We start from the raw sequence: 13,689 nt of genomic DNA, 5'->3' as shown, positions 1-13,689 counted from the left end.
GGTGAGGATGGTGTATGTATGGGTAGCATAAAAAGTAAACCCATGGAGATGTTTTTAAGTCAAAATGACCAGATTTGGCTTTTGAAATTACTCCAACTGTAAGGACATTGTGGCCTTTCTCCCCGGAGCTGACCAATGACATTTGTCACTTTGATATGGGACCCTCCTCCATTGTAGACACAACTGAATTATCCCAGCCATTGAACCCCTAAGTTATTACCAACAACTACCTGCTCCCCAACACAACGGATCAGTTAACCTTTCCCTCTGGTACTTAACTTACGCATTCACAACCCTATTCCCATCACACCTCGTCCCATTTTGGCCCCCTCAAGTCCTGACTCCCTCCTTTTGTGTATACATTCACGCTCTAGAATCTTGCCTACAACTCAAACACAACAACAACATATGGGGAAGGCAGTGGTATCTGTAACTGAAAGTCAAATAAATCTATGCTGAAGCCTATTAAAACAAAGCGTGGGGAAGGACTGCAAGAAATTGCCTGCAGATAGCTGCCAACTGTCACCCATCAGCTCCATGATGTGTTGGATGGAATTACAAGAAGAGAGAGGGGGAAAAGAACAGATAGGTTATATTTGAGCTTTGGACTCCAGAAATCTCATAAGATTGTTTCAAATTGCCTCAGATGTGGAACTCCTTCTCAGAAGAGATTTTTCTAGCAGGCCATCATCAAAGGAGAGTGACAGGTGGTCAGCAGTCCCTGCATCCTGTCTTGGGAGCCAGTATAACCCTTCCAGACTCAGAGCCTGGAGGGCATATGTGGGAAATCTCCAATTTCTATGCAGTAAAAGGACAGATCCAAGAGCCTGGCTTCAAATCCTGCCTGCACACGCTCCCCTAGGCCTTCCCTGAGCATATCAGGTGCCCGCAGGACTCGCTGTGGCCTGTTGGCTTAGGAATGCCCTTCCCCCACCCTGGCCATGGACACCACTCCAGGAGACACACTACCACTTATCCTTTCAAGTCTCCTCCTTCCTGGAGCCTTACCGATCCTCCTGGGAGAGTTTATCACTTCTGTTCTCCCCCAGCCCTTGGTACATTCCTCCATCATGGCATCGTATGTACTGTACTATATGTTTTTTTTAATAATTTATTTATTTATGATAGACATAGAGAAAGAGAGAGAGAGGGAGAGACACAGGAGGAGGGAGAAGCAGGCTCCGTGCCAGGAGCCTGACGTGAGACTCGATCCCAGGACTCCAGGATCGTGCCCCGGGCCAAAGGCAGGCGCTAAACCACTGAGCCACCCAGGGATCCCCTGTACTATACGTTTTTAATTTACACATCTATCTTCCTTACAAGATTGATCTCTTCAAGGGTGGGGATTATATCTTATTCATCTTTTATCCCCAGGAACCATCAAAGGGCCTGACAATCTACTGATTGAATGAATGAATGAATGAATGTTCTTCCTCTAACTCATCCATTCAATAATTTAAAAACATTTATTGAGCATCTATTGTGTACTAGGCAAGGAGGCAAGGCACTGGGGATCTTGTGGTGGCCAGAGCAGTTTTATTTGGAGGGAAAGATAGAATTCAAGTAACCACACAAGTAAAATACAGAATTGCACCTGTCCTAAGACCACAGAGGCATGTCGGTGGGACTGGAGTCAGGGTGTTGACCTCTGTGCCTCTCTCCTGGGAATGGTAACGTCTGCCCCCCAGGATCATTCCTCCAGTGAGGAAGCAGCAGAGACACTGGCACAGGGGAAGAGTGGCTACACCAACATAGACTTCTCAAGCCTAGCAGCCAATCTTGGCAGCTGTCCCCCTTGGTTCCACTGAGGGACAACGGACACTGAGAGATTTGGGAGATGACAACCACCCTGGGGTGGGGGGTACCATGGGAAGAGGCAGGCTGCTTTCTGCAAGAGGGACAGGCAAACAAGCCCACAGGTAATCAGTGAAGGGAGAGGTAGGGACATAGCAAAGGGAAAACACGGGCCAGGAAGGAGAAGACTTGGACTTTTGGGGCCTGGCAAAAGGAATCTGCTCCGGTGCTGCCTGCACCCCCGGGGAGGGACTTCTCCACAACCATCCCACAACCCAGCACCTGGAAGGGAGACTTTTTTTCCAGGCTTCCCAGGCCCAATGGGCTACCCGTAGAGGGCTGCCTGCACCAGGAAGATCAAGAGAGTGATGTAAGGGCAGGGGGGCTGATTTGTGCAGGCTGCTTGGAACTGCTGAGAGGAGCAGGCAGGGGTACTTGTGTGGTCAAAGTGAGGGCAGGGGATCGGAGGGACCTCTGAGGACTGGCCCATCCAGCCTCCTCTGTCCCCTGCACCCCAGCTCACCTGGGCCTTGGAGTCCTCCTCCTGCTCCCACCAGAGCTGCAGGGCCCTCTCCTCCCAGACCCCCTGGAGGCTGGGGGTATGGCACCTGGGCTCTGCTTACTGAGCATCCCTGTCCCAGATCTCCCCAAGATCACCCAGGCTCCCAAGACCTACCGTCTGGGAAGCTGAAACTGGGTCAAGGGCCACTGGCCTCAACTGGTTCTGTCTCCTGTTGTTTCCTCAACTCAGGCAGCAATGAAGTCTCTGTGTAGTCACGGCTGAGCGGGCCCAGCAGTGATCTGCTCCATTAACTTCTCACTCAGATCAATCCCTTCCAGGGCTAACTCTTCTCAGCGGGCCTCAGCCTCCTCCCCTCTGAGCTGCTCCCCCACCCCCCACAGCTTTACTTGCAAGGCTCTGCTCCCAATTTGGACCTCAGGGAGTCTGACACAGGAAGGAGCCAGGGAGTGACAGGTGGCCTCCTGCAGAGCTGCGGAATGGCATTAACTGTGCAGAGTGCCTACCCTGTTGACAGTCCCTTCTCAGCATCCCTTGGTGCTCAGGGGGCCAGAGAAAAAATGTGGGTTGACCAGGATGACCATGATGAAGTCAGATGGGAGAGGGAAGAAGAGGAAAAGTTCCTCTATTTCCTCACCACGCACCCCCTGCCCCATCAGGGTGACCAGAGCTAGTCTCACCTGCCCTGCCCAGAAGTAGAAACGAAGGGGCACCTGTGTGGCTCGGTGGTAGAGCGTCTACCTTTGGCTCAGGTCCTGATCCCGGGGTCCTGGGATGGAGTCCCACATCAGGCTCCCCACAGGGAGCCCGCTTCTCCCTCTGCCTACGTCTCTGCCTCTCTCTGTGTGTCTCTCATGAATAAATAAAATCTTTAAAAAAAAAAAAAAAAAGTAGAAATGAAGGATTAACAACCAAATCAGCCAACAGACCTTTGCAGTTGAGTTGACAACCCAGGAATTTGATTGATGGGTGCCCCTATGACCAAGAAAGCTATTAAGACAAGTGCTGAGCTGAACTGTGATAGATACAGGAGAATGTTCGAGGACCAGCGTGCCCTGGAACAGAGTGCCACCTTCCCCTCCTCACACACTTCTGTCTTCCATGATGTTCTGTGAGCTGTCCACCCGAGGGTTCCCTGCAGGAGGAGCAGGAGCCGACAGTCCTCTTCTAGGTGGGGACCACTCTGTCGGTCTGCCAGGCCCACCACCCAGGGAGAAAACCCCTGGAGCAGAGCATCACCTAAGAACGGAAGAACACTGAGGTGGATCCAGGACTCCTGAGTTGAAGAGCGACCTCTGCTATCCTCTTGACTTCCTGGGTGCTCACTCATCCTCACAGCTGCTGCCAGAACCGGACCTCACCGGGATGGAGCCCAGAGCCAATGAGCATATGAGAGCATAACCCAACCCAAGTTCCTATGTCCCCACGCAGCAGGGACCATCACTAGCTGTCTACAGCAAGGCAACTGTTTATTCCTCTGGGCAGCCTGCCTCCTGCCTCCTCCCAAGCCAAGCAGGAGAGTCAGGGAAATTTAAAGGCAAACAGAAAGTCTGGGTAAAATGTTGGAGCTGAGTTAATCCCATTAACCCTTTGGTTATCAGTTTCGAGATGGGGTGCATTGAAATCTTATTTATTTTTTTTAAGATTTTATTGGGACACGTGGGTGACTTAGTGGTTTAGCGCCTTCCTTTGGCCCAGGGCGTGATCTTGGAGACCTGGGATCAAGTCCCACATTGGGCTCCCTGCATGGAGCCTGCTTCTCCCTCTGCCTGTGTCTCTGCCTCTCTCTCTCTCTCTCTCTCTCTCTCTCTCTGTGTCTCTCATGAATAAATAAATAAAATCTTAAAAAAAAAAAAACCTTCCACTCAGAGTGGGAGGGAAAGAGAAATAAATAATTAAGTAAAAATTTTTAAAAATAAGAACATTCCACTCTGTGGCTTCACCAATTTCTCCTTGTAATTCTACATGTTTGTTGCATTGGCTGCCTCATGGTATATTGCTTATGTGTTTTGTAAGATGTGACAATATTTTCTCTCTTTTTCTGTGAGAATACTTGGATTGCTTATGCATTCCGTCCAGTCTTCACCTTGGGTCTGGTCTCATGTCCCCTGCTGACCCCACAGCCCCATCTCAGTTCTGGCTCTCACACCTGGGATTTCCCTTTCTGGCTTCCTAGTTCAATCATGCATCAGACTTGTTTTTGGTGTAGCTTATTCATCTCTCGGTGTTCTTGATGAGATTTTTTTCCTACCAATCTAGTCCACCATTTTCCTTTGTATGTTAAGGGACAACTTGGACATTTTCCCCCTGTCAAGGGACATACAATGTGAATGACGCGATTACCTCTCAAGCCTGTGGGTTTTGTGTCTCTTTCCCCACTGCCAGTGGTCACTGCCCCACCACTTCTCTGTTGGGATACTGCCCCCCAACCTGACATCGAGCTACCTGTGTGGGTTTGTTTCACTTGGTTCTTGTCAACCTCCTCCAACCCCAGCACCTTTCTCACCATCTCTGGCCTCTTTTTTTCAGAAATGCCAAGTAAGCACTGGAGGAGCAAGTTACATGTGGTATGTGTTTGCTTAGGCAGAGAAACCATGAAAATATGAAATTTATCTTCTTCCAGTCTTTAGTTCTGGCTGGCTACAATTATGGTAGAAGCATGGATGTTCTCCCAAGGGCACACAGGTCATATATCCAGTACAACATATTGTCAGGTAGTTGGGCAGCAGTGGGGAAGGACTTACTCTTTTAGCAGTTATTTGTTTTTAACTGAGTTTTAAAATGCTCACTGGGGCAGCCCGGATGGCTCAGCGGTTTAGCGCCACCTTCCACCCAGGGTGTGATTCTGGAGACCTGGGGGAGTCCCACATCCGGCTTCCTACATGGAGCCTGCTTCTCCCTCTGCCTGTGTCTCTCTCTACCTCTCTCTCTCTCAAGAATAAATAAATAAAATCTTTTTAAAAAATAAAAAAAATGAAATGCTTATTGCGATTTTTAAATTCTAAAATGGACAGTTTATGGGGCACGTGGCTGGCACAGCCTGAGAGCGTGGGACTCTTGATCTCAGGGTTGAACTGGGGCCCCACGGTAGGTGTGGAGATCAAAGTGAATAAAATTTTTTAAATAATAATAAAATGGACAGTTTACTTCATTGCCTTATTCTCTTTATATACATATTTTTGCATATTTTCTAAACCATTTGAGAGCAAGCTGAGGATGTGATGTGCCGTTACGCCTTAACGCTTCAGTGTTTATTTCCTTGGAATGAAGATACCCGCCCGCGTAACCACTATACAACCAATAAAATCAAAGAAATCGAGCTTGATTCAGTACTTCACCTAATCCCCAGAATGCTGATTTTCCAATGACGCCCTTTCTAAGCGGTGGATCCAGGCCGGGACCACACACTGGGTTTCGTTGCCAAGTGTCTGCAATTCCCTTGGGTCGGAACAGTCCTGCCTTTCCTTGCTTTCCATGACTTTGACAGTTTTGAAGATTTCAGGCCAGTTTCTTGAGGGCATAGCCTCAATTTGAGTGTGTCTAGCATTTCCTCACGATGAGGTTGTAAAACCCGAATCTAATCGTGAGGAAATGTCAGATCCAGGCTCACCACAGCCCCTTCCCAGCTCTGCGGCCCCCCTCTCCCCGCCGATCTCCGCGTGCGGGCCCGAACTGGCGACCTGGTCAGCAACCTGCGTCCGCGTCCGCGGGGCGCCTCACCGCTGCGGGCTCGGCTGCGCATGCGCCGGGCAGGCGGCGGCCCCGCCCCTCAGAACCTCGGGGTCCGGGGGAGGGCGGGACCCCGGCCGCGCGCAGCGCAGGGTGCACGTTGAGGTGCCCCGAGGGCCCGGGGAAGGCTGGGCAGGCCAGACTCCGTTTGTTCGCTTGTCCCTTAGACATTTATGGAGCACCTGCTGTGTGCCAGCGCTGTGTAAGGAACAGAGCAGACGCAACCCCTCCCTGACCTCGTGGTTTATAGCGGAAGACAGCCCGAGCAACGTGCCAGGGGTCCCCCAAGAAAGCAGGTGGTTGGTCAGACGCTTACCGAGAGCGCCCTAGGACTGAGCCCCCTGCTTAGTGACCAGCCTGCTTCTGCCAGGACAGCCAGAGTGGGAGTGGGGTTGGGATGGCGCTGGTCTCTGGATGGGCAAGGCCACGTACAGGAGCCAAGCCCCTGCCGAGTGCCGTAGGAGGCCGTGTGGAAGGCAAGGCCAGCTTCGCGCTCTGCTGCCTGCCCTCCATCTCCATCCTGCACCCCTGGCTGCTGGCCTGGTGCTTGGAGGATTCCTGTCAGCCTCCAGACTTCTGTGACAGAAGCAGCAGGTGGCCTTAGTATAGCTCAACCTGCCTGGCTTGGACCTGGAAGGTTATGTCCAGCTCTTCCAGAACCAGCTCCAGTGCCAGCTGTAACACCAGATCCAGAGCTAGAGATGGCTTTGGCACCACGTCTAGCTGTAGACCCACAGGCAGAGCCGACTCTAGAGCTAGAACAAGCCCCTGCCCAGATCCAGTGCTAGCTCTACCACCAGCTCCAGAGCTAGAGCCAGCTCTGGTGCCAGCTGCAGAGCGACATTCAACTTCAGTGCCAGCTCTAGAGTTGATCAGCTCCAGATCCAGTGCCTTCTCCAAAGCTAGAGTGAGCTCAGATTTCCACTCCGAAGCTAGACCCTATGCCAGCTTCATTACCAGCATCTGACCAAGCACCAGTGCTAGTTCCAGTTTCAGAGCTAGAAATAGCTCTGGCACCTACTCCAGCACCAGATCTAGAACCTGCTCCCAAGCTACAGCCATACTGAGTGTTAGCTTTAGAGCTAGAATAAACTTCAGCACCAGCACTAGAACCTGTTCCCAAGCTACAGCCAAATTGAGTGTCAGAACCGGAGCCAGAGCCAGCTGCAGAGCCGGAGCCAGTTAGAGAGCCATTAACTGGACAGAGCTAGCACCAGCTCCAACCCCAGCTCTACCACCAGAGCCAGAGTCAGCTATAGGGCTAGAACAAGCTTCAGAGGTACAGCCAGTTCCTGGACCAGTTCTAGCATCAGGTGCAGGGCCACATCAGCTGTAGCTCCAGCTCCAGCATCAGTTACAAACCTAGAGCCAGTGCCAGCTCCAGAGCTAGAAGCAGCTGCAGCACCAAGTCCAACACTAAAGTCAGGTAGGTCCAGAGCTAGCTCTTGGGTTTCCTCTAACTGAGCTCTTGGTTTCTTGGGTTTCCTCTATCTGAGCAACTTAAGACAGTTGGTTTAAAGCTTTGTCTAGTAAGACCAATATCTGGACTGGGCTTCCTCATAGATGGTTTCTGTCATTCCCCCCCACCCCCAAATGGACCACAATCCTATTTCTTTGTATAATTTGTTCTTGTTGAAAACTGGGTATCTGAATATAGTAACTGGAACCCAGTTCCTTCCTTTAAAAAAAAAGATCTTAAAAAAAAAAAAAAGAAAAAAAAAAAAGGGCAGCCCCAGTGGCTCAGCGGTTTGGCACCGCCTTCAGTCCAGGATGTGATCCTGGAGACCTGGGATCTAGTCCCATGTCAGGCTCCCTGTATGGAGCCTGCTTCTCCCTCTGCCTGTGTTTCTGCCTCTCTCTCTGTGTGTCTCTCATGAATAAATAAATAAAATAATTTTTTAATAAATAAATCTTTTTTTTAGATTTTATTTATTTATTCATGAGACACACACACACACACACAGAGGCAGAAACACAGGCAGATGGGATGCCTGGGTGGCTCAGTGGTTGAGCGTCTGCCTTTGGCCCAGGTCATGATCCTGGAGTCCTGGGATCGAGTCCCACGTTGGGCTCCCTGCATGGAGCCTGCTTCTCCTCTCTCTGCCTGTGTCTCTGCCTTTCTCTCTGTGTCTCTCATGAATAAATAAATAAAATCTTAAAACACACACACACACACACACACACACACACACACACACACAGGCAGAGGGAGAAGCAGGCTCCATGTAGGGAGCCCAATGTGGGACTCTATCCCGTGAACCCCAGGATCATGACCTGAGCCAAAGGCAGATGCTCAACCGCTAAGCCACCCAGGCGTCCCACCCAGTTCCTTCCATTCCCTTCCTGAGTTTGCTGTTTTTGATTACTAAAGGCTGCAGACATCTATTTTGGAGACTTTCTCAAACTAGTTTTGCAAAGACTGTCATCCTTGTCATGTGTGGTTACTTAAAGTCTCTGTTCAGCCAGTATTTCTTTTTTAAAGATTTTATTTATTTGATGGGGGGGGGGGCCACGTGAGAGAGCAGGAGCGGTGGGTGAGGGAAAGGGAGAGGCAGAGGCAGACTCCCCACTGAGCAGGGAGCGTGATGCGGCTGGATCCCGGGTCTCCAGGATCAGACCCTGGGCTGCAGGTGGCGCTAAACCGCTGAGCCCCCCGGGGCTGCCACCTCAGCCAGTATTTTGACAGAGATTTCCCTTAATGCCAGGAGCCCAAAAAACGTACCTCTCTCCCAGTCTCTGAAGACTGGCTCAGTGCTAGGGTACCCCTAACACTGAGCCAGTTTAACTCCTTTAACTATACCTCAACTTCCTACTTGGAATGAGCCCAGAGACCAGCCAGAGGGGAAAGCTCAGGGTCTTCTCAGGTCTCTCCTGAGCATGCATCCTGTCCTGGCCATGCATGTGCCTTTCTAAATCCCCTAGGACAGACACATGGTCACATTTGGAACACCCTAATGTCCCAAAGAAACTCTCTCCCCAGCAATTCTTCATAGACTTTGGGTAGTCTGTTGTATGTCTCAATCATAATCTTTTGCTTCAGGTGGCTGCAAGTTTTGTGCACCTTTCAAACCTTTTGAGCAATGCCCACTACTTTTCTGCCCAGTGAGTTCTGAATCGGGCAAAACAGAGACGAGCACCTCATGTCTGTCTTCCTAGCACCAAACAGGTTAAAACAAACACAATCATTTGGGAATAAGGTCTGCTTTGCTTTCTCTGGAACCAGGGTCTAGGGTCCCACATGGGCAACATGAGCTGCCCTCTTCAAAACTGCCACGGAACCCAGGAACCCAGGAGATGAGGCGAGGGCAAGGAAAAGCACCATGAAGCTTTCCTACCACTTTAGTTTTTTTCTTGGTTGTTTGCTTGTTTCCTACAAACCTTGGACTATTCTCCGGTTCTGACAAAGTTGGTTCTGATGGTTTCTGCTCATCTTTCGATGTTTCTTTGGAGGGATGGATGTTTGGAGCCATCTAGTCCACTATCTCGCTGTCTCCTGATAGTGTCCTTTGATACACAAAAGCTTTAATTTCGATGAAATCCAATACGTTTTTCTTTTGTTGCTTGTGTTTTGGGCATATTTAAGAAACCATTGCCAGGGGATGCCTGGGTGGCTCAGTGGTTGAGTGTCTGCCTTTGGCTCAGAGGGTCATGATCCTGGGGTCCTGGGATCGAGTTCCTCATCGGGCTCCCCACAGGGCTCCTGCTTCTCCCTCTGCCTATGTCTCTGCCCCTCTCTGTCTCTCATGAAAAACATAAAATCTTAAAAAAAAAAAAAAGGAAACCATTGCCAGATCCAAAGTCATGACTTTTTTTTTTTTAAGATTTTATTTCTTTATTCATGGGAGAGGGGCAGACACACAGGCAGAGGGAGAAGTAGGCTCCATGCAGGGAACCGGACGTGGGACTCGATCCTGAGGTTCCAGGATCACGCCTGGGCTGAAGGTAGCGCTAAACCGTTGAGCCACCCAGGTGTCCCAATACAACTCTTAAAACATCTTCATCGGGCAGCCTGCGTGGTTCAGAGATTGAGCATCCGCCTTTGGCTCAGGTCATGATCCCGGGGTCCTGGGATTGAGTCCAGCATCGGGCTCCCCACATGGAGCCTGCTTCTCCCTCTGCCTATGTTTTCTGCCTCTCTGTGTCTCCCATGAATAAAGAAAATCTTTAAAAATTTTTAATTTTCATTCATTTTGAGTTTTTGCATCTGGTATAAGGGTTCACTTTCATTCGTTTTCATGTGGATACTGTTTTCCAGCCCCATTTGTCAGACTGTTTTTCCCCCATTGAAAGGTCTTGGTACTTTTGACAAAAATCATTTGACCACAGATGTATGGGCTTATTTCTGGACTCTTAATTCTATCCCATTGCACGGCATGTCTCTCTTTATGCAAATACTACAATGTGTTTTTTGTTTTGTTTTAAAGACTTTATTCATTCATGAGAGACACAGAGAGGCAGAGAGGGAAGCAGGCCCCATGCAGGGAGCCCGACATGGGACTCGATCCCAGGTCTCCAGGATCAGGCCCCAGGCTTAAGGGGATGCTAAACCGCTGAGCCACCTGAGCTTCCTGCAAATACTACAATGTTTTAGTTACCATAGCTTTGAAGTAATTTTTGACATCTCAAAGTGGAGAGTTCTCCAACTCTGTTCTTTTTCAAAGATTGTTTTGCCTATTTGCGATCACTTGCAATTCTGTGTGAATTTTAGGATCCGCCTTTCCATTTCTGCAAAAACAGGCCATTGGGATTTTGGTAGGGATTGCATTTAAGCTGTAGATGGCATTAGGGAGTATCACTATGATAAACAGGCATGTGATGGGGATGACAAAAGACTGCTTTCCTGCCGCATCCCACAGCCCTAGGAATCCTAAGAGGGACAAAGGGAGAGAATAACCTTTCTATGTACCATCTACTGGATCTGTGTAGTTCCCTGAGGTAGAATGAAACTTTAAGTTTGGGAGATTATTGGCCTGGTTGATCTGAAAACATTTTTTTATTATTATGATTTTTAAAGATTTTATTTATTTATTCATGAGAGACACAGAGAGAGAGAGAGAGAGAGAGAGGCAGAGACATAGGCAGAGGGAGAAGCAGGCTCCATGCAGAGAGCCAGATGTGGGACTCAATCCCGGGTCTCCAGGATCACGCCCTGGGCTGAAGGTGGCACTAAACCGCTGAGCCACCTGGGCTGCCCTATTTTTATTATTTTTTTAAAGATTTTATTTATTTATTCATGAGAGACACAGAGAGGCAGAGACATAGGCAGAGGGATAAGCAGGCTCCATGCAGGAAGCCGGATGTGGGACTCGATCCTGGAACCACAGGATCACGACCTGAGCCTAAAGCAGACACTCAACCGCTGAGCCACCCAGGCGTCCTGAAAACATTTAAAATAAACATTTTGGGGGAATCCCTGGGTGGCTCAGCGGTTTAGCTCCTGCCTTCGGCCCGGGGTGTGATCCTGAGGTCCCGGGATCAAGTCCCACATCAGACTCCCTGCATGGAGCCTGCTTCTCCCTCTGCCTGTGTCTCTGCCTCTCTCTCTCTCTCTATCATGAATAAATAAATAAATCTTTAAAAAAATAAAAAATAGGGATCCCTGGGTGGCGCAGCGGTTTGGCGCCTGCCTTTGGCCCAGGGCGCGATCCTGGAGACCCGGGATCGAATCCCACGTCGGGCTCCCGGTGCATGGAGCCTTCTTCTCCCTCTGCCTGTGTCTCTGCCTCTCTCTCTCTCTGTGTGTGACTATCGTAAATAAATAAAAATTCTAAAAAAAATTTTTTTAAATAAAAAATAAAAAAAATAAATAAACATTTTGTCCTTGTTCTATCCCGAGGACACATAACTTGACTTCTTCATGCAGGTGTGTATGGATTGATCCGAAACTCTCAGTAGCCTCCTTCTGAGACGAATGATAGGTAAAGGTGGGGTCTGCCCCTAAGAACAGCTTTCTCCTGGCAGAGCTTCTACAAGAGTGAACACTGAGCATTCACAACAGAAACAGTACTAGGAACAAGTCTGAGGTGGAGGACACAGAAAATACTAAGACCTCAAGTTAGGTACCAACTTAGTCCCTCAAGTCATCTGCTAGCAGCAGCAACTGCAGGAAGGCTCTGGAGCTAAACCATCTAGTGAGGAGAAACCAGGTCAGTAAGGCAATGCTATCAGCAAAAAGGCTAGAGGGGAGCTTCAGCTACATTGAAAAATATACAGAAATTAAATTATTGAGGAGGATCCTTCCACACCCGGCCCTCACAATTTAACACACACCCAAGGGGAGACAGGTTTCCCATTAACCTAAGCAAGAACTGTCTTCGTTAGAGGGGTCCAAGGATGGGTGGTCCCGTGTTAGATGTGTTTGACCAGGGGCCAGAAGATTGCCTGGTGGGATGCCGTTGGGAGATTCAAGGACGGGAAGGCTCCCGGAGCAGATGCCAACCTTGAGGTCCCTCTCAGCCCTGTGAAAGGGCTAGATACTGGCTGCAGGACTTCCATGGGCCTTTGTAAAGCTGATAATCCTGTAGGTCCCTGAGAAGGCTTCACTGGGGATCTGACCAGCCATCAAATCTGGTCAGGGGGCCACCTTAGCTCTCTCAGCAGGGTACCTTGATGCACTGCTCTAGCGCCCCAACAGGCCTATGGGCTGGAGCTGAGGAGGAACAGACTCCTGGCCTACAACACTAGTGGCCTACTTGCCAGCTGAACCAGGCTGGAGAGGCTTCAGCAATCCAGACAGCACTTCCCCAATTTCCATTTATAATTTCCCTCCCACCCCACATCTGGCATAATTTTCAGCAATACCAAGGCAGTAAATAACATCAAGACTTAAGAGTGAGTGGGGAACCTGGGCCGCTCAGTGGTTGAGCGTCTGCCTTTGGCTCAGGTCCTGATCCTGCATCAGGCTCCCCACAGGAAGCCTTCTTCTCCCTCTGCCCATTTCTCTGGTCCTCTGTCTCTCATGAATAAATAAATAAAATCTTAAAAAGAAAAACAGGCTTAGAGTAAGAAACTTGTTTCCTTACAGTTCCTACTCTGGGTTTTTAACTTTGTTTTTTTTTTTTTTTTGGTTTCTAACTTTATTAAGAAAATTCTAAAAAAAAAAAAAAAAAAAAAAAAGAAAAAGAAAATTCTAGGGCAGCCCCGGTGGCGCAGTGCTTTGGCGCCACCTGTAGCCTGGGGTGTGATCCTGGAGGCCTGGGATCGAGTCCCACGTCGGGCTCCCTGCATGGAGCCTGCTTCTCCCTCTCCCTCTGCTTGTGTCTCTGCCTCTCTATGAATAAATAAATAAAATCTTTAAAAAAAAAAAAAAAAGGAAAGAAAATTCTCACTTGGGTGCCAATGTCTGACTCCCCTATGACATCTCTTACCCTCCCCCTCTATGAAAACAGAACAAGACTCAGGCTCAGAGTCTTTGCAGGCACAGTATCAAACTGCAATTTCATGACATTATTTACATTCATTTTTTTACATTCTATTTATATCAAGTATAAATTTTTCCTTTAAAATCAGTTAGGTTAAAAAAATAAAAATAAATAAAAATAAAATCAGTTAGGTTTGAAGACTGAGTTAATTTTAAAAATATTAAGTGGGCAGCCCGGGTGGCTCAGCGGTTTAGTGCTGCCTTCAGCCCAGGGCCTGATCCTTGA

Source organism: Vulpes lagopus, chromosome 6, assembly GCF_018345385.1.
Source record: "Vulpes lagopus strain Blue_001 chromosome 6, ASM1834538v1, whole genome shotgun sequence".
Taxonomy (NCBI): domain Eukaryota; kingdom Metazoa; phylum Chordata; class Mammalia; order Carnivora; family Canidae; genus Vulpes; species Vulpes lagopus.
Note: the sequence above shows the minus strand (reverse complement) of the source record.